The sequence below is a fragment of the Vombatus ursinus genome, unplaced genomic scaffold, assembly GCF_900497805.2.
Source record: "Vombatus ursinus unplaced genomic scaffold, bare-nosed wombat genome assembly UNPS02009994.1, whole genome shotgun sequence".
In the NCBI taxonomy this organism is placed as follows: Eukaryota; Metazoa; Chordata; class Mammalia; order Diprotodontia; family Vombatidae; genus Vombatus; species Vombatus ursinus.
Genome location: NW_020949772.1, coordinates 8,270,797 through 8,294,044, shown reverse-complemented (window position 1 = coordinate 8,294,044; position 23,248 = coordinate 8,270,797). Strand labels below are relative to the sequence as shown.

Genomic DNA, 23,248 nt, shown 5'->3' with positions numbered 1-23,248 from the left:
GAGAGAGAGAGAGAGAGAGAGAGAGAGAGAGAGAGAGAGAGAGAGAGAGAGAGAGAGAGAGAAGTATGCTTGAATCTGCATTCAGACCCCATAGTTCTTTCTCTGGATGTGGATAGCATTTTCTATCATCTCATTGGATTTCTTGATCATTATTTGGCTTGCTGTGATTTTGCTTAAAGCCTATTTGCATAAGACTCTCCTCACTGGTGGAAATTAATTACTCAATGCTGCTCATCTGTGTGAGGGGCCAAATTGGTGAGAGTTTAGGGGAGGAGAGATCCTGGTATTCTGGTTTCCAGTCTTGAGAAAAGACGTGTGGTTCCAGATTCTCTTTAGGTACCTGAGGAGAGAGAGAAAGACCTTAGGAAGACTCTGACATGGGGAACTGCCACCTCAATCATATCCCTGTACCCAGCTTCCTACACTAGAGACTTATGGGAATTTCCCATTGGAAGCTTTCTTGATTGAGCTCTTAATGGAAAATCTCATTCATTATGTGACTTGTCTGGTTTTCTGCAGTAGGTGTAGGAGAGCTAAGCTGTCCTCCTCTGTTCAAGTAGCCATCTTGGCTGGAAATCTCTTTTTAAAATTAAGAAATAATATTATATGGTGTCTTAGTCTAAAGCCATTAGTCCCAACTGAGTGAAAGACCTTATCAAGGCCTAATAAATGTCAAGGCAGCAATGGCCTGCTCTGCAATCCATAGTTTTCTTTTCATCAAAGACTCAATCAGTTTCTGTAATAGAACAATAAAACAATATCGGTTAGCTTTTATGTTGTACCTACTGTGTGTCAAGAACTTTACACATGCTATATCATTTGCTCTTCACAACAATATAATCTCCATTTTACAGTTAAGAAACAGAAGTTCAGTGACTTAGCCAAGGTCGCCCAGATAGGAAATACATGAGGCTGGATTTGATCTCAGGTCTTCCTGACTCCAGGCCCAGTGCTCTATCCATTGCATTGCCTAGCTGCTTTTTAAAAGAAGACTGAGTCAAGTTTGGGAAGGAATCCTGATTCCATGAAACTATGATTATCAAACTAGGAGTGGCAATATCTTTTGAATTCATCCAATTAAGAGCAACGTCTTTGTTCATCCAGCCAGATCGAATAGATTCAAACAGTCATTTCTCCAAGGCCACACCAATAGTGACATGCCTGTTGTTTGGTTTAAGCAAATCAAAAAACCTTGACCTTGCTATTGCAAATCAGAAAAATTTTAAAAAGACTGAATTTTGTACTTTTGTCTTAGCTAGCTGTAGAATTGTACCTTTGGGATTTTGATCACTACAAAATGTAAGGGAATATTACTTGGGTCAGAGAGAATTCCAATTAGTAGAGGAAACCTCTCCACTTTGGAGCTACCTTTCAACAGGAATGCTTGAGTATCAATAAAATTGTCTCTAATAGACTTTGGGTGAAATGTAGAATATAAAGGTTTTCTTCCACAGTTAAATGGTGCTGAGATTGGGTAGAAGTCAGTATGGCTTTGGACTGTTCCTCTATAATAACGATGATGATGATGATGATGATGATGATGATGGTGATGATGAAGATGATGATGATGGTGATGGTGATGTTGGTGGATGATGGTGATGATGATGGTGATGATGATGGTGATGATGTTGGTGTTGATGACAATATAGTGCTATCTGGCTTGCAAAGTACTTTACCAATGTTATCTCATTTGATCCACCCTACAACTACAACCAGGTAAGTGACATTACTTTCCCTGTTCCCCTATAGATGAGGAAACTGAGACTGGGAGATGTAAAGGTGTGTGGTTGGTAAACCTTAAGCACTAAAGAAATGCTAGCTGTTACTATTATTGATTGGGCAGCTAGGTGGCGCCATAATGCAGAGTGCTGGGCTTGGAGTTAGGAAGGCTCATCATCCTCAGCTCAAATGTGACCTCAGACACTATTAGCTGTGTGACTCTGGGCAAGTCACTTCATCTTGTTTGCCTCAGTTTCCCCATCTGTAAAATGAGCTGGAGAAGGAAATGGCAAACCTCTTCAATATCTTTGCCAAATGGGGTCACGAAGAGTCAGATACAACACCGATAACAACTATTATTGGTAGGCAGAAACTATGCAATGGTATCAAGAGTGTCGAGTCAGTAGCCTTAAAGACACTACAATAACGTGAAAGAAGGCCCAAGTCCAAGAACTTAAAAAAATGCTCCTAGCCAGTTTTGCCCCTGTTCTCTTATTCCTCTTTACCCCTGCTTGGCCCTTGCCAATGGAGAGGAGGAAAGAGGAGTGGATCCTTTGGAACTTGACCAAGCACATTGCAGGTACAGTGAAGGTTCCTCTCAGCCCTCCAGGACCTCCTGACTAACCTCCCTCTGCTCAGCTAGGACAACCACCTTCCCCTATGCCACTATCTCCCCAGGACTTTCCCCCAGATTCAGGCCAAGCTAGGCACCACAAAAATTTGCTCCTTGACTGAGAATTAATAAAAGGGAATGAGATGATGACTTTGACCTTTTTCTGCCAACTCCCAAGGGCAAACAGTTGATACCCCTTGGACCCCACATGACTTTTGCAACTTGGTTAAAGAATTTCCTAATTGATAGGAGAGGCCTTTCAGAACTTGAGGGAAGAATTGACTACTGTCATTAGTTGCTATAACCCCTCCAAAGATGCAAATCAAACCTAATGTGTTGTAGTCAATCAATCAATCAAAAAGCATTTATTAAATGCTTGCTATGTGCCCAGGTATTATGCTAAAAACTGGAAGTACAAATACGAAGAGTAAAGCAATTTGCCAAATACAATCAGGCAAAGATTCAAGGAAGAAGCGTGATGGCAAATACTGACCCTAGACAAGGTCAGAACCTTGGTCAGGCAGGATTATTGTCGTTCAGTGGTCTCCAACTCTTTGTGACCCCATTTGGGGTTTTCTTGGCAGAGACCCTGGAGTGGTTTGCCATTTCCTTCTCTAGCTCATTTACAGATGAGGAAACTGAGGCAAACAGGGGTAAGTGACTTGCCCAGGGTCACATAGCTAGTGTCTGAGACCAGATTTGAACTTAGGAAGACGGGTCTCCCTGACTTCAAACCCAGCATTTTATCTACTTCACCACATAGCTGCCCTAGTTCAGGCTGGGTAGCAATTGCTTAATGCAATCTCTGTGACCTGTTCTAAGGAAACAGACTGGGGAAAGATGAATAATTACCAGCAGGATGAGGCTGAATATCTGGTATATTATTTAGACTGTGTAAAGGAAGCATTTACTAGCATATACAAACATTAACAGTGTTACCTTTCGTTCTGGGGTTAGACTCTGGGGATTGCAAATCCAATGAAACAATCCCTACTCCCAAATAGCTTACATTCTAATTTTTGGAAGGCACTCTGCCATCCATGACCCAGTCAACAATTCTGGCAAAGCTACGGCAGCTGCTTTCCTCCTAGTACTTTCAAGTACTGATTTCCTCCTAGTACTTTAAAGGCACCTGTATGTTATTTGTACTGTCAGTTGATAAGCATTCATCGTCTGCCCTTAAACGTAGAGCAGGTAGGTGGTGCAGTGGACACAGCTTCTAGTCTGGAGTCAGGAATACCTGAGTTCAAATCCAGCCTCAGACACTTACTAGCCGTGTGATCCTGGGCAAGTCACTTAACCCTGTTTGCCTCAGTTTCTTCATCTGTGAAATGGGCTGGAGAAGGAAACAGCAAACCACTCCAGTATCTTTGCCAAGAAAACCCCAAATGGGGTCATGAAGAGTCAGATTTAACCCTGTTTGCCTCAGTTTTCTCAACTGTCAAATGAGGTGGAGAAGGAAATGGCAAACCACTCCAGTATCTTTGCCAAGAAAGCCTCAAATGGGGTCAAGAAGACTCAGACACGACTAAACAACTGAAACAACAACACTATTAAGTGTGTAAAGAACTATGCCAAGCACTGGGAATGTTGTTGTTCATCCTTCATTCTCGAAGAGGACCAGTGACATCACAAGTGTGATGTCTTGACTTGTGCATGAGTTGGATTGAGTAAGGCAGAGCTACACAAAGTCATCAGCCTTGTTCTCTCCTCTGTCAGAGTCCAGCAGCAAGACAAAGGTTAAGATAACTGGCTATGGCCCAGGATGCCAGCCCTGAGAATGTAAAAAAAGGCAAAAGACACTCCCTACCCTCAAGGAGCTCACAGTCTAATGGGGGAGACAACAGGCAAACAACTATGTACAAACCAGATAGGTAGATTGCTGGATCGATTGGAGATAACCAACAGAGGGACGGCACTATCATTAAGGGGAATCAGGAAAGGCTTCTTAGTAGAAAATGGAATTTTAGCTGGAACTTGAAGGAAGCCGGGGTGGAGGATGGGGGCAGCAGGCAGAGATGATGAGGACAAAAGTTCCAGGCATGGGGGACAAATACTGAAAATGCCTGGAGTCTGGAGATGTAGTATCTTGCTCAAGGAATGACACGGAGGCCAGTGTCGCTGGGTTCACAGAGTACATGGAGTCTGGAGAGAAGGGAAGAGTAAGGTATACAAAAGCTGGAAGGGTAGGAGCAGGGCAGGTTGTGAGGGGCTGTGAATGCTAAACAGTATTTTATATTTAATCTTAGAGATGACAGGGAGGCATCAGATTCATTGAACAGGGGCAACGACATGGTCAGACCTTCACTTTAGGAACACTTCAGGAAGCCAACAGGCTAGTGCAGGGGTGGGGAACCTGAGGACCTCGAGGTCCTCAAGTTCCTCAAGTGCGGCCCTTTGACTGAATCCACACTTCACAAACCAACCAAATTCGAAAACAATCCAACCTCAAGGCTACAGGCTCCCCACCCCTGTGTAACAGTCCGGGTATGAGGTGAAGAGGGCCTACACCAGGAAAAAAAAGGGAGCCTATGTCAGAAATGTCAAGTAGGTAAAATCTACAGGACCTGGCCACTGATTGGATATGGGGGGTGACAATGACATCTAGGTTGCCAGCTTGGGTGACTGGGATGGTTATATATAGTTAAGTAATAATAATTAAGTAATATATAGTTAAGTAATAATAATTCAATCTAATTAGGTCTACTCTAGACCCTGGGTAAGTCACTTAACCCCAATTACTTCACCAAAAAAAAAAAAAAAAGACAGTTTTGGAACTCTACTGGGAAGGATGCTGTCAGGTGTTGCTCACCATAAACATGGCTATCAGATCTCAAAGTCTTTGACCCTGGTCCATGCATCGCATCTTTAAAAGACTTTAAAAGACTAAACATGGTGGCACATGCCTACAGTCCCTTAAGTTAGGGAGGCAATTAAAAAGCGATCAACAGCTTGTTAAAAAGCTATTAATGGCTTAGATTTAAGTTTTAATATATTAAACTGCACTAAGACTTTTGGAACACCCTGTTTATTGAGGCTTATAAAGAGACCACAGGTTGGGGCAGTTAGACTAATCCCCAGGCCTTAGGACAAGAGCCCAAATGAATCCAATCCACATGGGTTTTAGAGAGCTTCACATCATTTCTGCACTAGGAAACCACATTAGAACACTCTTCTCCTCACTGATGTATGAGATTGTCCTTCAAGCTGAGGCAGTCCAGTTGGACAGCACATGCTCTGAGATTCAGGATTTTTTGGGGGGGGGCAATTGGGGTTAAGTGACTTGCCCAGGGTCACACAGCTAGGAAATGTCAAGTGTTTAGTCTGAGGCCGGATTTGAACTCAGGTCTTCCTGACTTCAGGGCCGGTGCTCTATCCACTGCGCCACCTAGCTGCCCCAGATTCAGGATTTCTTCAATGTTATTGTTGTTGCTGTAGTTTGCCCTTGGTTCTCTAAGATGACCATAACGTCAGGAAGGTGATGCCATGACTTGTAAGTGAATTGGATTTAAGTGAGAGAAGGCAGTGCAAAGTCACCAGCCTCATTTTCTCTTCCAGAGCTGTCTGGGTCCAGTGGCCAGATATAGATTGGGATGATTAGACATGGCTTCTCTTAAATGTGAGTGATAAATGATGGTCTCACTCATCAAAGTTGGCTTGACGAGTGAAACAATCCTTCAGCAATCACCCCTAACCTATGGCCATGGAGGTCAGGCTGTGAGTGCAACCACTTAGAATACATCTTTCATGCCTATGGCCCCATTAAAGGAATTTGGGCCCTGACTTATATGGTCTTACCAAGACCCAGGAGAGAATACATTTGGGGTTTTGTGGTTTACCATGATGTGGAGGAGATTAAGACCTAGTCAATTTGTAATAAATACTATGGAAATCATTTAAGATATTTGGTATGAAATTGAAAACCTGTGTTTTTATAACTATTTATAACCATTCCAGTAGCAGCATAGACAAAAACGGGAAACCTAGTTACAGCAAATAATAAGATCTCCTGGACTGGCGAAGGAATAGGAAGTGCCCTAAGTAGATGAAAATGATTTCAAGCCACTGGTAGCCGCCTTGAAGAAACTGGTATTAGAACTGTAGTTGTTGGCTTCTAAGGTCCTTTCCACTTTTAAATCTATTGGTTTAATTTAATTATTAAATCAATTGATAATCAGATTGATTCTCTGTCTTTTTTAAAAAAATTGTTCCTACTTACAGTTAATTGATTTTGTCCTGTAACTGCCTGAGTCATAATTCTTTGTCTCTAACTTAATTCAGAAACTTAGCTGACTCGTAATGAGTTAAGTTTAGAAATCCAGTTCTGTTAATCACTGTTCTATTCTTGTGTCAAGGAAATACGTTACCTTTAAAGGAGGTGGGTGGACACCAGGGAGCCTGGTGTAGTATCTTTACATCATCAAGCTGTTCTTTAGGGAGGTCTGGTTTGTTATCCAAAGAAGTCTGGTTTGCTGTCTCTGTCCTTGCAGATTTAGCTAGATTCAAGGAATGGACATTTCTTAGTCACAGGAGGGAAGGTGAGGGGGGGGTGGGGTTGTTGCTAGCTCTCATTCCTAATCTCCATTCAATCCTATTTTCTCTCATCTATGGTGCTAGCCTTCCTATTTTCTGCACTCCCCAAAGCTATAAAAGGGAGCTGTCCCCCTCATTCAGGGTCTTAGTTTTGCTGGGGAAGCTGAGAATCCATTTATTGGTAAATTTGAGCTTTACTAATAAAATAATTGTGGTACTAGGACCTTTGTGTTTTGGTCTACCTTAATTTTAACTGTTTGAGGTTGGCAACCACAAAAAGGTCTGGGGGAGGGAAGTTGATCTCTGGGGTAGCCCCTTGGGGGAATTCTCCTTTAAGAGCACTCAACTGAGATTTTGCACAAAGGGACATCTCTGCTGAGAGCTGCACCTGGCTTGAATTGTCGTCCCAGTCCAACCTTTCCCAGCTAACGTAACCACCCCTCCCCCCCCACCACACACACACACAGACACTGTTAGGGGAGTCTGTGCTTGTTTGTCTGGTGTCCTATCTGTGTTTAAGTGCAACTATCAAGAGCATTTGGTAATAGTAAACCTGTGAAGCAAAATTAGTGATTAAGACCTTTGGAAAAATTTTCTTTCAGAGTTAAGTGATTTGCTCAGGATCACACAGCTAGTAAGAGCCTGAGCACTGGATTTGAACTCATGTCCTCCTGACTCCAGAGACAGCACTCTCCACCTTGTACCACTTAGCTGTTCCTTTGTTTTCTTCTTAAAGGGCTCCTAGTTTCTTGCCAGGAGAGGGGAAAGGTTTTTTTTTCTTTCTTTATATAAATGCCAATTTTATTTATTTTTTTCCACTTAACAGTATTTTATTTTTTCCAATTACATATAAAGAGGGGTGAGTTATTGACAGGTAAATATCATAACATTGAGACACCCTTTAGGTAAATTATCAACTTCCATTCTAGGAGACTGAAGAAGTAATAAAAAAAAAAACAGAGATAATTCCTATTTGAGGAAAGAATTGGGGAAAGCACCATGTCAGAGGTAACTATTATTGGTGAGAAGCACAGCCCACAGTCCCAAATAACCATTGCTTGGTGAGTGACTGGCAAACTGGTAGAAGATTCTTCCCAGGCAGAAAAGGGGAAAAGTTATTAGTTTAAAAGACATATAAGTCCCAGAATTTGACCTAAAAAAGGAAACTTCCATTGGTGCGCACTGAATTTTTTTTTAAGGAACTTTGTTAGTAAGTGCTTTGTGTGTGTGTGTGTGTGTGTGTGTGTGTGAGAGAGATTGTCTTGTCATTTTATCTATGTCTGAAAGTCAAGCTAACTTTTTTCTGGGGCCTTATCAACCCAAGCAGAAAGAGTGAAAAAACTTTTTCTTGGGAAAGAATCTCTCTCTCTCTCTCTCTCTCTCTCTCTCTCTCTCTCTCTCTCTCTCCCTGACTCTGGCTGAGTCAGAGAGACTGACAAGAAAGACAGACAAGAAGGACAGGAATCTTTTCCCCAATTTGCAGAAATTTATGGCACCATAAACTGATTAATGACTCATCAGAGACTAAAATGTAAGTTCTCTACTATGATTTTGTTGTTGTTGCTGGACCTTATTTTTGAAGAGGACCAATGACATCATGGGGTGATGTCTTGTCATTTGAAGGAATTGTATTTAAGTGAGGCAGAGTTGCACAAAGTTGTCAGCCTCACTCTTTCTTCCAGCATCATCGAAGTCCAGTGGCAGGTCAAAAGGCAAAATGACTGGTGATGGCCCGGGATGCAGCGGATGATCTTGGGGTCTTCGATACCTGACCAAGCTCTAAAAACTCCACAACATCATGGCCATTGGAACAAATTGTTCTCATCTGCTGTTCTGCCAGGGAAAGTGTGGAGTGAGGAGAAGAGAGGAGGAAGTGAGGGAAAGGTTGAGACAGGGAAGGCAGGAGAGAGATAGAGACACAGAGAGACCGAGAGACAGAGAGACAGAGAGAGACTCAATGCACATTTACGTGCCAGGCGTTTTGCTAAGCTCTGGGGACTCAAATAAAGGCAAAAGACAGTCCCTGCCCTTAAGCAGCTTGTTGTTTCAGTCATTTTTCAGTTGCGTCTGACTCTTCATGACCCCATTTGGGGTTTTCTTGGCGAAGATACTGGAGCAGTTTACCATTTCCGTCTCCAGTTCATTTGACAGATGAGGAAACTGAGGCAAACAGGGTTAAGTGACTTGCCCAGGGTCACACAGCTAGTAAGTGTCTGAAGACAGATTTGAACTCAGGAAGATGAGTCTTCCTAACTCCAGGCCCAGCACTCTATCCACTGCTCAACCTAGCTCTCGAATAAAATATTGTCTAAGCACCCACAAGCTGAAAACTGGTCATTCCCTCCTCAATTTCCCTAGAGCACTTGGTCTGAGTATCTCTTTTATCCTCATCACAATTAACTTTGTACCATTTTTTTTTTTGGAAAGGAAGAAGGAATGACGGAAGAAAGACATGTAATTAATATCCTTTGTTTTTAGATGTCATTTCTGGAATTAAGGGTCCCTAACTTTAACCTCAACTTCTTTTAAATCTCCCCTTGTACCAAAGGAAAAACAGCTAAACAAATCCAATCAATGTGGTCATTGTATCTGAAAGTGTATGTAACATTCCACAACCAGGACAATAGACATCAAACTATTTATAACAGCCGTTTTTTGTGGTAGCAAAGAACAGGAAACAAAGTAGATGCTCATCAGTTGGGCAGTAGCCAAACAAATTGCAGTACATAAATGTAACGAGATGTTACTGTTCAGAAGAAAATGATGAGTATGAGGGATTCTGAGACCTGTGAAGACTTAAATGAACAGATATAAAGTGAAATAAATAGAATCAGGGAAACTATCTACATATATATATATTATATATATAGACACATACACACATATACATAAATATATATGTATATACATATGTGTGTATATGTATATGTATATTTTTATATATGGGGCAGCTAGGTGGTGAAGTGATTAGAGCACCATCCCCGGAGTTAGGAGGGACCTCAGTTCAAATGCAGTCTCAGACACTTACTAGCTGCGTGACCCTGGGCAAGTCACTTTACCGTGATATATGTATGTATGTATGTATATATATATGTGTGTGTGTATGTGTATATAGTGTGTATATATGTATATATACACATGTATGTATGTATATATGCATAAATATGTGTTTGTGTGTATATGGATATTTGCATGTATGTGTGTGTGTTACTCCAACAGTGTCAACTTCAATGAAAATTTTAAATTGAATTTCAATTTCAATTCTAAAAATGAACTCCGTATAATTATAATGACCAAGATTTCCCCAGAAAAGAGATATGCGAAGGCACCTCCCTCCCTTCTTAATCCTTTCTCCTACGGCTGTGGAACACTGACTATAATGTTAGACTCAGTGAATATGCTGATTAGTTTGATGAACTTCTTTTCTTTCCCTCTTTTTTATTCTTTGTTATAAGAGACAACTCTGGGTGGGGGAGAGGTTGATTAGGAAATGAAGGTGATGCTAAAGCAAAAGATACCTATTATGAAGATTATTTACCTGTAAAAGATACCAATTTTGAAGATTATTTATCTTCTAGCCACAGGTGTGGAAATACCTCTTTCTATTCTCCAATTTTTCTTAGGATGTTACTTTCTATATTGAGTATTTCTGTGGTTTAAGATGCCGTTTCAAACCTCCCTTCCTCAACCCAACTGCAACACCCTCTTCCACTTCTATCAAAGTCAAGAACTTGTCTCATCCTGAGACAATACTCAAAAAATTTTTTTGAGAGGAGCTCTGTTCTCCCTAACTCTATACTTCAAATCATTTCCCCATCACTCTCCACTCTCTCCTTATTTATTACTGTCTTAGAGGAAGGGGTGGCCCTTCTCCTTGCCAACCCCATCCCCTGGCCTTTCAGATCAATCCCTTCTCTCTCTGATTTATCTCCTTATTTCATTGCTTCTTTGCCTACTGCTTTGAAACAAGCCCAGATCACTTCCGTCCTGTGCAACCCTCTGCACAAACATTAGCTTTTTTAAAGGCTGATTGCCAGAAGGGTGGGATTGATGGATAGTTATGGGGTGGGATATATGGTCCTAAACACTAGCCTTTCTACAGATCCCCTCTGCTGTGTTTTTTCTTTCAAGGAGCAAATAATAGGATTGCTTTTTCTGCTTTTTGTATATTGCCACCTTTAAAGAAATTCTGAACTATTTAGAGACTTTAGCACATTTTTGAGACAAGTGCTAAATGTAGTGTTCAGTGCTACATGTGACTGTGATGAGGTTCCAAGACATTCCATTTGGATAGCTTTTATAAGCTAGAAGCTTTGCATTTATAGCACCCTCTCTGGGTCCACTGTTCCAGCCCTCACTGTCACTCACAGGCTGGAACACCAGAGAATAACTAACTGTTGTTTGTCCTTTGACTTGCAAGAGGACCAGAGTGATGTCTTGACTTTTCGAGTAAATTGGATTTAAGTGAGGTAGAGTTGCACAAAGTCACCAGCCTCCCTCTCCTGGAGTCATCAACATCCAGTGTCAGGACAAAAGTCAGGATGGCAGGCAACGGCCCAGGATGATCTTGGTGGCTTTGATGCCTGGCCAAGCTCTAAGTGCTCCACAGCCCTGCTTCAGCCACCTTCATGGCCATTGAACCAAAATGTTCTCATCCACCCATTCTGCCAGGAAAAGTCTTCACTTTCTTAGGGTAGACATCCCCCTTATTCACCAACATGTTTAAGGCCTGTCAGTTACCCTCAGCCTAGTTTAGCCCACTGCCAAGCGGTGTGCGGCCGCTACACATGCTACTGTTTCTTAGGAGCACAGGTGAGAATTGGGTGAGTCAGGTGGACACCAAAGATGGATGAGCAGCCCTGAAAAGGGTTGGGCAAGCCTTCACACTAGAGGTGCTAGTCCTCCAGAACACCCCTACACCCCAAATGACTAATTACTTCTTCCCAGACTATGTCTCCCCTCACAAGTCTAGAGGTAATCCTGAGGAATAGAGGTGGTGTCTCTGGTACTCACAAGCTGACCCAACGATGTGTTCCCCAGTGGTGCCTCCAAACTGGTGTGCTTTCACCCAAACAGATTTTCAAAGTGGGCATTCACGGAGATGATAGAGTGAGAAGAGTTTGTAGAAAAATGTTTCCCCTAAAATCCAAGGGATTAGAGAGCACATGCAGCAAAGGGTGACTCATGGCTCCTCGTTGGATGGAAGAGCTTTTCTCCCCTCCTGGAGTCCTCATAAATTTCCCCCGTGGTGTGTACAGCTCTCTCCTGAGCCCCAAGTCCCTACAGAGTCCAAAAGCTATATTTCTCTGCACCCCAAAGTAGTCAAACTCCCAGAAGGTGCCTTTCCATTTTGTAAGATTTGTAAATCATGTTTAAATCCATACTTTGTATTATTTTAATTGAGTTGTGTAAAATTCTTCATAATTATAGGAAAATCAAATGTAGGGTGTGCTACTGTAATATAAAGACCAATAAGTAACTGGTTTTATGTAGAGCTACCTGATAATAGATGGTCTTATTTTTTATTATGGAAAATCATTTTTTAAACCCTTTCTAATGTTGGATCAAAACCTTGGGTGTCCTAATTTATAGTTTTGATAATAAATGAAATAAATGTAACTGAATCTATGCCTGTCCTTTATTAATGATCTTGTTTAATGACAGCTCATATTCTTATAATGCTATAAAGTCTACAAAGCATCTTCTGTACAACAAATTAAGAAGGCAGCATGAATGTTGTCATCCCCATTTTTAAAATGAGGAAACTGAGGCACACAAATCCCTAGCTGCTAGTGCCTTCTCCCCAAAGGTTAGATGTATTATATAGGGGCAGCTAGGTTGTTCAATGGATAGAGCCCCACGCCTGGAGTCTGGAGGACCTGAATTCAAATCTAGCCTCAGACACTTACTAGCTATGTGAACCTGGACAATTCACTTAACTCTATTTCCCTCAGTTTCCTCATCGATAAAATGAGGTGGAGAAGAAAATGGTAAATCACTCCAATATCTTTGCCAAGAAAACCCCAAATGGGGTCATGAAGAGTCAGACATAAGTGAAAATAACAAACGCTAGTCGGTCAACAAGCATTCATTAAGCACTTACTACATGCCAGGGACTGTGCAAAGCATCGGGAAGACAAAGAAAGACCAAAAAAAAAACCTCAAAAAAACCAGTCACTGCCCTCAGGTCGATTCCATTTTAATAGTGGAGACAACGTATACAAAACTAGGAACATAGCAGACATATACAGAGAAGATGAAAGGTGGATTCAGAGGACACAGCACCAACAATAGTGGGCGGGAAGGGGACAGGAAAGGCCTTTTGCAGAAAGTGCGGCTTGAACTGACTCTTGAAAGAAACCATAGCAACCAAGAGGCGTGAGTGAGGAGGATACATTCCAGCCTGGGGGACAGCCAACATGGAGGCATGAAGATGGGAGATGAAGCGATGGTTGAGCAGCTGCCAGTAGGACAGCAGAACTGGCTCATGGAGGGTGTGGAGGACAGTGATGTATAGGGGGTTGGAAAAATGAATGGATGCTGGGTTCTGAGGGGCTGAGCAGAGGATTTTATATGTGAACCTGGAGGCAGTGGGGAAGTGCTGGGACTCACTGAGCTGGAGGGCTGACACGATCAGATTTATGCTTCATTTCCCCTCTAATGGCCGATCTAAATTTTTAATCTGAGGTTCTGCTTGGAGTTGTGGAGTTACTTTCTCCTTTTGTGTTTGTTTCTTAGACATTTCTGGATCCATACCAATAATGTCAAGATTCACATCATTCAGCTATTCCAGCATTATGTCAGGGTCATGGGCTTTAGGACAAGGATCTCACATTTAGGGTTTTGTCGTTTGAGTTGTTTGTGTCCCACTCTTCATGACCCCATTTGGGGTTTTCTTGGCAGAGATACTGGACTGGTTTGCTATTTCCTTCTCCAGCTCATTTTTACAGGTGAGGAAACTGAGGCAATAAGGTTAAGTGAGTGCCCAGATCATACAGCTAATAAGTGTCTGAGGCTGCATTTGAACTCAGGGAAAGGAGTCTTCCTGATTTCAAGCCCAGAGCTCTATCTACTGTACCACCTAGCTGCCCTCACATTTAGGGGACCTTTAGTCAAACTGAAATTTGTTGATGACCTAAAAACTGTGTGATTCTTAGCCTTTATTGCCCCCTTTCCCACCACTGGGCCACCATCATTGCAGAAGCAAAAGGGGGCCTTAAAGCACTGAGAGCTATTTTACATTTTTCTTTGTTTCAAGGGATGCCATGGCCAAAGACATCACCAGGTAGCTAGCCTACCAGTGAAGTAGTTGTAATTACTTGAATGGTCCTCAGAAAACAGACTCAGCATTAAACTCAATAGGGAAACAGGCAGGAACAGAGAGGGAAGAAAGCAAGGACTAGGAGGAATGGTAGATTCAGGGAGGAATTATTCATAAGCAAAACAAATTCAAACTTCAATGGGTAGATTATGAAGAGAGGATTAAAAAGAAAGGGTAAGGGGCAGCTAGGTGGTGCAGTAGATAGAGCACTGGCCCTGCAGTCTGGAGGACCTGAGTTCAAATCTACCCTCAGACACATAACACTCACTAGCTGTATGACTCTGGGCAAGTCACTTAACCCCAATTGCCTCACCAAAAAAAAAAAAAAAAGGTAAGAGCCTGTGATTGGAAGTGGGACAGAAGGAAGAAAAGAGAGGAAAGAGAGCAGAAGCAGCTCATTTGAATTATAAATCATTAGCACTAAGCACACTCCTTTCTCACCACTCTGTCCTTCTTTGGAAGGAGGGAGAGGAAAGGGAATAAAAAATCTAAAATTAACAATCATAAGAGTGGACACAAATAAGATGAATTCACACATAAAACAAAAAAGGATGGCAGAATATATTAGAAAAAAGAATCCCATAATATGTCATTTTCAAGAAACATATTTGAAATATAAAGATTCACACAGAATTAATATAAAGAACTAGAGCAAAACCTATCGTGCCTCAGGTGAAGTAAAAAAGAAAAAGTAGGGGTAGCAATCATGATCTTAGTTGAGGCAATAGTAAAAATAGACTTCGTTAAAAGAGGAAACTACAAAAGACTTAAAGGCATGATAGATAATTAATTAATATCATTAGTTAATATGTGTATGCTGAATGGCATAGCATCTAATTACCTAAAGGAAACATTAATCAAATTTCAGGGAAAATGCGGGAAGGACAAAGGTTTAGCAGTATCAGTTTTCAAGTGATATTACAAAGCGGTAATTATAAATATTGGTCTGTTTCGAAATTAGAAGGAAAGCAGAAAAGGGGGAAAATTTTACAGCAATTATATCTGATGAAGTCCTCATTTTTCAAATGTATAGAGAATGGAGTCAAATATATAGGAATACAATAAATGATAAATGATTAAAGGGTATGAACAGGCAGTTTTCAGACAAAGAAATCAAAGCTATCTATAGTCATGGAAAAATGCTCTAAATTACTATTGATTAGAGAAATGCAAATTAAAACAACTGTGAGATACCACCACATCTATCAGATTGGCTAATATGACAAAAAAGGAAAATAATAAATATTGGAGGGGATATGGGAAGACTGGGACACTAATGCACTGTTGGTGGAGTTGTGAACTGATCCAATCATTCTGGAGAGCAATTTGGAACTGTGCCAAAGGGCTATTAAACTGTGCATACCCTTTGATTCAGCAATACCACTGCCAGGTCTGTATCCCAAAGAAATAAAAAAGGGGACGGGGAGAAGGACTTGTTTGTACAAAAATATTCATAGCAGCTCTTTTTGTGGTAGCTAAGAATTGGAAATTGAGGGCTTCTTAAATTTTTTCCACTCGTGACCCCTTTAGAGCTCCTTGTACTGTGGGTCTTGACTCACAGCTTAAGAAGCACTGAAAGGCTGAACAAGTTGTATATGACTGGGATGGAATACTATTGTGGTATAAGAAATGACAAGCAGGATGATTTCAGAAAAACCTGGAAAGACTGACGTGAACTGATACAAAGTGAAGTGAGCAGAACCAAGAGAACATTGTACACAGTAACAGCAATATTGTACAAAGAAGAATTGTGAATGACTTGGCTGTTCTCAGCAATACAAGGATCCAAAACAGTCCCAAAAGACTTATGAAGAAAAATGCTATCCACCTCCAGAGAAAGATCTGACGTTGTCTAAATACAGACTGAAACAAACTTTCTTTTTTCCTTCCTGTCTTCCTTCCTTCCTTCTTTTCTTTCTTTCTTTTTTCCTTCCTTCTTTTCTTTCTTTCTTTCTTTCTTCCTTCCTTCCTTCCTTGTTTCCTTCCTTCCTTTCTTTTTCTTTCTTTCTTGTCTTCTTGCACAGAATGACTAATATAGAAATGTTTTACATAGTTGCACATGTATAACCTATATCAGATTGGTTACCAACGGGGGAGGGGGTAAGGATAGAATTTGGAACTCAAAACTAAACAGCAACAAATGTTAAAAATTGTTTTTACATGTAATTGAGGGGGAATAAAATATTATTATTATTATTATTTTTTTTTTTTGGCGAGGCAATCGGGGTTAACTGACTTGCCCAGCGTCACACAGCTAGTGTCAAGTGTTTGGTCTGAGGCTGAATTTGAACTCAGGTCCTCCTGACTCCAGGGTCAGTGCTGTATCCACTGCGCCACCTAGCTGCCGCTAAAATATTATTTTTTTAAAAAAGCTGGTCTGGTCACCTAGTCTAGTCACCATGCTTTTTATATAGATAAGGAAACTTGCACTCAGAGTCATTAATTCAATTCAGCAAACATTTATTAAGTGTCTACTATGTGCCGGGTACATAGCAGGTAGATAGGTGGTGCAGTGGATAGAGTGCTGGGCTGGAGTCAGGAAAATTCATCTTCTTGAATTCAAATCTGGCCTCAGACACTCAGAAACGGCAAACCACTCCAATATCTTTGCCAAGAAAAACCCACATGGGGTCTCGAAGAGTTGGACACAACTGAAATGACTTAACAACATGTTCTAGGCACTGGGTGTACCTAGGTGAAAAATAAACAATCAATGTCTTTCAGAAGCTTATATCTATCACAGAAAAACAAAATGTATATTAGAAAACACTCTATATAATATATATGTATGTGTGTATATATCCATATCTATCTATCCATGTCCATATCTTTGTAGCAGGTATGAAGATCACATACCAGCGTGTAGCAGGTTGTAAAGAACGTGGTCCCATGTTTAACAAAGTATAATAGAAGCTGGGGTTTTACTATGCTAATTTGTAAATTCCCCCAATCTAAGTCTGACACTCGACTTGTTGCCATGCATTTAATTTTATCCTCTCAAGCTTCATAGCAATCTAAAGGTATGATTGAATAATTTATTTCCCATTAATAAACTTGCTTGCTGTCATTTCAGTCATGTCCAACTCTTTGTGACCCCATTTGGGTTTTCTTGGCAGATAACTTAGAGTAGCTTGCCATTTCCTTCTCCAGCTCATTTTCCAGATGAGGAAACTGAGGCAAAGAGGGTTAAGTGACTTGCCCAGGGTCACACAGTTGGCAAGTGTCTGATGCCAGATTTGAACTCAGGAAGATGAGTCTTTTTGACCCAGGCCTGGCACTCTACGTACTATTCTACCTATCTTCCCATACCAAGGAAAGTCTGATGTTCAGTTGTGTTCAATTTTTCATGACTCCATTTGGGGTTTTCTTGGCAAAGATACTAGAGTGGTTTGACATTGCCTTCTCCGGCTCATTTTATAGATGAGGAAATTGAGTTAAACAGATTAAGTGACTTGCCCAGCATCACACAACTACCAAGTGTCTGAGGCTGAATTTGAATTCAGGTCTTCCTGACTCCAGGCCGAGTGCTCTTGTCTCTGTACCACCTAGCTGTCTCTTCTTTTTAGGTAATGAATTAGTTTGAGCCCACACCCCAGTTTATTAAATATTAATGCTTCATATTTAATCATGGAACACAGTCATAATAATATGTCTCTTCTGATGAGCTCACCAGTTCCCATGAGTTCAGCTATCATCTCTATAAACAGATGATCCCCAGATAAATGTGTCCAACCCTATTCTCTCTCCTGAGGCCCAATCCCACATCACCAGTCACCTTTTGGAAATCTCAAACTGAATGTCCCATAGGCATCTCAAACTCAACATATCAAGTCAACAAGCATTTTCAAAGTACCTACTGTGTGCCAGGCACCTTATTAAATGCTGGCCTGGGAAAGTGGTACTACCCTCGACAGTCAGGAAAGGTAAGAAGAGTGAAGAAAATGAGTTCAGTTTTGGACACGATGAGTTTATGATGTTTGTGGGACATCAGCTCAAGATGGTCAATAGGCAGTGAAGATATGAAGCTAGAGATTAGGAGAGAGGTTAGGGCTGCATAAATAGCATAGAGATCATCACCAAACTCATTATCATTCCCTCTTAAAGCCCTCCCCTCTTCTGAATTACCTACTCCTTTTGAAGGCACTGCCATCTTGCCAGTCACCTAGTTTCAATGTCTTGGTATCATCTTCAACTCCTCCCTCACACCCCCCTCACGTATGCAATCTGATGCCTAATCTTGTTTCTCTTTTCACACCATCTCTCACATACATCCCGTCTTCCCCACTCACACAGCCACCACCCTAGTTTGGGTCTTTGTCACCTTTTGCCTAGAGACTATCACTAACCATAACTGGTCTTCCTGCCTCAAGTCTCTCCCTACTCCAGTCCATACTTTTTCAGTGCTTAGAGCACATGTCTGACCATGCCCACCCCCAGACACACACACACACACACACACACATACACACACTCACACTCACACTCACACTCAGTTAACACCAATAGTTCCCTGTTATGTGTAGGATCAAACATAATGTCCTTTGGTAGTTAAAGTTCTTCATAACCCAACCCCTTTCTGCCCTTCCCATTTTCTCACACTTAACTCTCCTCTAACTAACGGCCCATTGTAGCCCCACTGGCTTATCTGCTGCTCCTCACATGTGGCACTCCCTCTCCATACCTTTTCCATGGCTGTGGCCCAGTGGAATGCTCTGTCTCTTTATTCTTGCCTCTTCCAATCTCAGCTTAACCAATAGGCAGCCTCCCCAAATCCTCCTACCCAAAGTTACCTTGTGCCTTTGATTCAGGAATCGTTTATGTACTTAATTGTTCATACATTATCTCCTCCACCAGAATGTAAGCTCCTTGAGGGTAGGGATTGTTTTTGCCTTTTTTTTTTTTTTTTTCGTATTCTCAGAGCTTACTCAGCACAGTGCCTTACACACCATATTTTGTTGTTTGGTTGTTTCAGTTGAGTCAGTCTCTTTGTAACTCCATTTTGGGGGTTTTTTTGGCAAAGATACTAGAGTGGTTTGCCACTTCCTTCCCCAGTTCATTTTACAGATGAGGAAACTGAGGCAAACAGGGTGAAGTGACTTGCCCAGGGTCACCCAGTTAGTAAGTGTCTGAGGCTGGATTTGAACTCAGGAAGATGAGTCTTCCTGACTCCACTGTGTCACCTCACTGCCCAATACCAATTGTCCGATGTTGTTCGGTCATATCTGACTCTTTGTGACCCCATTTGGGGTTTTCTTGGCAGAGATACTGGAGTGGTTTGCCATTTCTTTTTGCAGCTCATTTTACAGATGAGGAAACTGAGGCAAATCGAGTGAAGTGACTTGCCCAGGATCACACAGCAAGTAAGTGTCTGAGGCCAGATTTGAACTCAGGTCTTCTTGACTACAGGCCTGGCACTCTATCCACTTTGCTGCCTAATGTCTGTTGATTGATTGCTAAGCGAGAAAGACCTTCTTTCTCAATTATTTAACTATTCTTATGTAAGTAGTAAAATTACTGAATATGTATAATTTATTAACAAATAGAACCTATAATGAACATAAACATTTATTCAGCAAGTACTCTCTGACCTCATTCTCCCAAAGCAATGTTAGCTACAGCTCCTCCCCTGACGGGTAGTAAGGTGGCTCTTTCTCCAAAACTATTACCTGGAGTTCTCATTCTGAGTGTATTCTCACATTGCTAAGTGCCAATTCCGTTTAACCAACTAATACCAATTACCTTCTACAAAGGGATATTTACTTTAAAGATATAGTAAGAAATAGAGACATAACATCTCAAAGACACACCCTCCCCAGCTGGGGAAAGCGGGTTCAAACTTAGTGCGTTTTTTACTTAGCATCGATCCCACCAATGTGGCATTGCTGTTGAATGAGGCCCTGATTCAGCTATGGCTAGGCTGGTCCTGAAGGTCGCTACCTGGGGTCTCATAGGTGATCTGGCACAAAATCCAGCACAGATCTACTCCCACACCTCCAGGATCTCAGGTGGCTCACTCTCCTGACCTTTAGGAACTCACAAGGTTGTTGTCTACACATTAACATCCTTCACCAAAAATGAAAGAGCAAATGCCCAGGCAGAAACTTGAGGCTCGTATTCATGGACCACATGCTAGCCTCAGAAGGACAGAACCTGAGGTTTCTGTCACCAAATTTTCTTTCCCTTGAAGCCATCAGCCAGGAAGAAGTCACAGAAAAAGAAGGATCAAACCAAGAGAGGAGGATAAGGCTAACTAGTCATTCATTCAGTCAATAAATATGCATTTATTAAGTGCCTATTGCACACCAGGCAGCTAGAGTGCAGTGGATAAAGTGCTGGGCCCAGAGGCAGCACGGCTCCTCTTCCTGAGTTCAAATCTGTTTCAGACACTTCCTAGCTGTATGACCCTGGACAAGTCACTTTACCCTGTTTGCCTCAGTTTCCTCATCTATAAAGTGATCTGGAGAAGGAAATGTCAAACCACTCCATTATCTTTGCCAAGAAAACCCCATGGACTTTGTCCAGGGAAGTCAGTACAGTTGGACGCAACTGAACAACAAATGTAGTACATGTTGTCTCCAAAAATTGAATGTAAATTCCTCCAGGGCAGAGGTTATTTAATTAGTGTCTTTGTACCTTTCAGTGTCTAGCAAACAGTAAGTACTTAATAAATACTTACTGTTTAATAGATTGAAAATCATTATGTACCCATTTTCTTGGCCACATTGCCAGTGCTCTCAACTCATCTTTTTTTTTTTTCAGCCAGAGACAAGGTTTGCTAGAACATCCATCATATGGGGCAGACTCTTAAGGAGTCTGAACATTAGTAAGCTATTGGTTAGTTTTTAAGAATCTAAGCTGTGGCTAGATTTTAGGAATCTGAGCAGTGGCTAGATTACAAGAATCTAAGCAGTGGCTATATTTTAGGAATCTGAGCAGTGGCTAGATTACAAGAATCTAAGCAGTGGCTAGATTTTAGGAATCTGAGCAGTGGCTAGATTACAAGAATCTAAGCAGTGGCTAGATTTTAAGAAGCCTCTTAATGGACACAAGATGGACCTTATATACAGAAAGATTATGGGAGGAATCTAGAAGTGGCCAAGCAGTTTATGAGGTAATAAATTCCAGGGACCTGGGCCACATGGCCAAAGGAGAATGGAGAAATGGCCCAGGGAGGTCCACAGTGAAAGGCTAGTTGATGGGATTATAGCCTCAGGGGAACACCAGAGATTTGGTCATGTGGGAAAGCCCAGGGTTTTTCCTTTCTGGGGCCCAGATCCCAACCCTATCATTCCCTCCTCAAACAAATAGGAACCCAAATTCTTTTGGGGTAAGGGGCAAAGTTCTCGGCTTCTGAAACTGCTTCCTGCTAGCAAGGGGCGTAGAGCTGTCCCTGCGTTGAGGGGGTCCCAAAGAGGAGGTTGACTGAAACAGAGAGCAAGATGCATCCAGGGAATGATGTGGGGACGTTGGCTGGTACTCGCTGTTTGCTACCAACTGTAGGTGAATGACCTATAGTCTGGAAGACACAAATCTGACAGAAAAGACTTCAAGGTCCAGATATAAAACAGGGACTAGAGATTTAGGGCTCAAATATGAGAGGATAAAACATCCTTAGCTCTATTTGGATTCTGATAATTCAGTTTTCCAACCGTGCTATATTAAATCCACCTCACAGCCAGACTCAAGAGTAGCCAGGTGGGTAACATTCCCTTTCAAAGGAACATAATGGGGAAACTGAGCCAGGAGGATCCCATCTTAGACTGAGGCTAAAATTGTCATCTCAGCTTTTCCAATGCTAACTTCTTACCAGTATCACCTTCTCTGAGTAGCTTGTGGCATTTCTCTCAGATGGTGGATTATTGATTATCGATGGATCATAACCCATCAGACAACTCAAAATAAAATCCTATGAGCTTTTACCTCAAACAGCAAGTTTCACTAATCACAGTTTAGAAAAACTTTTCCAGGATTTACATCTCAAACTTAAATTTGTCCTGGTGTAAAAAGTCATTCATTAGATTTCTATACACTTGCAAATTCTCAGCAAGCCATAACCCAAGCAAGCTTCTCAGCTAGTTTACACATTAAAACAATAACCAATAATAGCTAAATTATTTTAGCAGTAACCAAATTATGAAAAGTTGCTTGACATAACTGATACAAAAAGTTCACCAATTTGAAACTTGAAACAAACCCATTATTAATCAGGTGACTTCAGTTTTGTCAAATGCGTTTCCAAGCTGCTTTACACAGAGAGTCAATGTCTCATCATTAACAGTTAAAACTACAAGTTTAAAAGAGCATGCTTACCCAAGTTCAGAGGCCAGCTTCTTTACCTTGGACAGGATGTGCTGAACCTAGGTGATGCTTCCAGGCAAAGGTTGCCCCAGAGCTCAAGGCCATTGCCGGGGGTGCCCACGAGGTTGCTGCAGCCCCTCCCCCATCCTTCCTTTCCGAGGTGGGGGAGGGCGAAATCAAAGGTGAGGGGTAAAGGGTAAAACTCTCTTCTCCTATGAGAGGGGTTAATAGATACTCTCTTGACTCAAGCGAAGGGAGTGGGAGAAAAGAGTGACCAGGGTTGTAAGGAGGAGTTCTAAACTCCTTAATGATCAATCACAAAACCTCCAGAATCTGCCAAGATATTTTTAGCTGTTCTACCTTTACCTATAACTTCCATTAAGGAGGATTCAGAGGTGCAAAAGGAAGGGAATAAGTAAGCCTCAGGGAACCAAAAAGCAACTGCAGTTGTCCCCAATTCGCTAGCATCGAGGGAATTCATATACTTCCGGATAGGGAATCCATCCTTGTCCTCTATGGTGGGGAAGGTGTACCCAAGTCCATGGCCTTGAACCAACCCAGTGGACCAAGAGCCTGAGAGTGTCAGGCTGAGTGTGAGACAACCTCGTAACTGTCTGCTAAAAAAGCACCTCCAAGCCTTGGTGCTTGAAGAGCGACCCCAACTGCAGAGCAAGAAAGGAGGGGAGGGGGGAGGCTTACATATCTTCCAGTCTTGGCTGGAAAAGAACTTGGAGTTAGGCAGTTTCCCCGTACGGGCCACCAAA

At 41.7% G+C, this 23,248-nt stretch overlaps 1 long non-coding RNA gene across 1 annotated transcript; it reads right to left on the bottom strand.

Moving 5' to 3' along the window:
* Positions 1 to 84: 84 nt before the first annotated feature.
* Positions 85 to 22,535, bottom strand: LOC114036851. The gene is made up of 3 exons (XR_003568380.1): positions 22,497 to 22,535; positions 6,700 to 6,828; positions 85 to 340 (listed from the first exon to the last, which is right to left on the bottom strand). It is a non-coding gene; the product is annotated as an uncharacterized LOC114036851 (long non-coding RNA).
* Positions 22,536 to 23,248: the final 713 nt, after the last annotated feature.